The sequence below is a fragment of the Triticum urartu genome, unplaced genomic scaffold (genome assembly GCF_056163025.1).
Source record: "Triticum urartu cultivar PI428250 unplaced genomic scaffold, HENAU_Tu73 scaffold2, whole genome shotgun sequence".
NCBI lineage: Eukaryota > Viridiplantae > Streptophyta > Magnoliopsida > Poales > Poaceae > Triticum > Triticum urartu.
The window spans coordinates 1,465,903-1,468,348 of NW_028260368.1; the positions used below are offsets into that span (position 1 = coordinate 1,465,903).

General features: G+C 38.3%; 1 non-coding gene across 1 annotated transcript; it reads left to right on the forward strand.

The window, feature by feature from the left end:
• The first annotated feature begins 1,783 nt into the window (after positions 1-1,783).
• TRNAR-UCU (transfer RNA arginine (anticodon UCU)) lies at positions 1,784-1,855 on the forward strand. The gene has a single exon. It is a non-coding gene; the product is annotated as a tRNA-Arg (tRNA).
• Positions 1,856-2,446: the final 591 nt, after the last annotated feature.

Below are 2,446 nucleotides of genomic sequence, written 5' to 3' on the forward strand. Positions count from 1 at the left end.
AAGTTGGGCTAGCCTCTTTCTAGGATTCCATACCTTGGGCCTTTATGTTCATAACGACGTCATGCTTGCTTTTGGTACTCCAGAAAAGCAAATCTTGATCGAACCTATATTTGCCCAATGGATACAATCTGCTCATGGCAAGACGACATATGGGTTCGATATACTCTTATCTTCAACGAATGGCCCCGCTTTCAATGCGGGTCGAAGCCTATGGTTGCCCGGATGGTTGAATGCTGTTAATGAGAATAGTAATTCGCTTTTCTTAACAATAGGACCTGGGGATTTCTTGGTTCATCATGCTATTGCTCTAGGTTTGCATACAACTACATTGATTTTAGTAAAGGGCGCTTTAGATGCACGCGGTTCCAAATTAATGCCAGATAAAAAGGATTTTGGATATAGTTTTCCTTGTGACGGCCCAGGGCGCGGCGGTACTTGTGATATTTCTGCTTGGGACGCATTTTATTTGGCAGTTTTCTGGATGTTAAATACCATTGGGTGGGTTACTTTTTATTGGCATTGGAAACATATCACATTATGGCAGGGCAACGTTTCACAATTTAATGAATCCTCCACTTATTTGATGGGATGGTTAAGAGATTACCTATGGTTAAACTCTTCACAACTTATCAATGGATATAATCCTTTTGGGATGAATAGTTTATCGGTATGGGCGTGGATGTTCTTATTTGGACATCTTGTTTGGGCTACTGGATTTATGTTCTTAATTTCCTGGCGGGGGTATTGGCAGGAATTAATTGAGACTTTAGCATGGGCTCATGAACGCACACCTTTAGCTAATTTAATTCGCTGGAGAGATAAGCCCGTGGCTCTTTCCATTGTGCAAGCAAGATTGGTTGGATTAGCTCACTTTTCCGTGGGTTATATATTCACTTATGCAGCTTTCTTGATTGCCTCAACATCAGGCAAGTTTGGTTAATTTAGTTTGTTTTTTTGTACTGTATCAGCACCTAGTTCATTACTCTTGATAGAGAGGGAGGATCTGCCTTTTTAGATTTCTTTTTCTATTTATTTTTCCATCTAGGATTAGAACCGTATACTTGGTAATAATAGCAACGACACATTATGGCAAAAAAAAGTTTGATTCAGAGGGAGAAGAAGCGGCAGAAATTAGAACAGAAATATCATTTGATTCGTCAATCTTTAAAAAAAAAGATAAGAAGCAAAGTTTCTCCCTTGAGTTTGAGTGAAAAAACGAAAATGCGAGAAAAATTGCAATCCCTACCGCGTAATAGTGCACCTACACGCCTTCATCGACGTTGTTTTTTGACCGGAAGACATAGAGCTAACTATCGACATTTTGGGCTATCCGGACACGTACTTCGAGAAATGGTTTATGAATGTTTGTTACCGGGTGCAACAAGATCCAGTTGGTAAGGATAAAATACCCTTTCGTATTTGTATGGATTTCTGGAATTGATAATCATAGAGGAGCCCTCTTTACCATTCTGTATAAATGGACTATTCTATTTGTATAGATATTGGTAGAGGGGCGTATCCAACCCTCTTTTATCCACTAGTTACCCCTCTTTAGTTTAAGAGTATAGAGCAGTTTGGTAGCTCATAAGGCTCATAACCTTGGGGTTGCGGGTTCGATTCCCACTACCGCCTCCATACTCCTTCTTTATGATATATGCATGATATAATATATACATCATGCATTTGTATCTGGATTTTTTGATTTCCTAAAAGAGTTTTGGTCTAACAGTTTTTTCTCGGAAGAAGCAAAAAAATAAAAGAAAGAATAAAATATGAAAGAAAAGCGTCCATTGTCTAATGGATAGGACAGAGGTCTTCTAAACCTTTGGTATAGGTTCAAATCCTATTGGACGCAATCTTATTTCTATCTATTCTTTAAATAACTATACTAAACTAAAAACAAAGAAAACTTTTTTGCATGATTCAAATGAAAAAGCTTTCTCAACGATTCCTATTCTACTAACAAGAGTAGACATGCAAAATTTATTTGTTACTGAAGAGAAAACCGTTCCAGCTGTTCCTGAATAGCTTCCTTCAAAAGGATTTCCGCTTGCTCGGTGAATGTCTTGCTAGAAGATATAATTTCTTGGAATTGAGGTTTAGTATCTTTTAGATGTTTACGTAACTCATCCAGAAATTTATTTACCTGTTCAATTTCTAACGAATCAAGATATCCTCTTGTTCCGGTATAAATAGTAGCTATCTGCTCTTCCACTGGGAGAGGATTTGCCTGGGATTGTTTAAGCAATTCCCTTAATCGTCGACCCCTTGCCAATTGATTCTGACTTGTTTTATCGAGAGCAGAGGCGAATTGTGCAAAGGCTTGTAACTCTGCGAATTGCGCTAGTTCCAATTTTGATTTGCCAGCTACTTGTTTCATGGCTTTAATTTGAGCCGCGGATCCTACTCTGGAAACAGAAATACCCACATTAATAGCGGGTCGAAT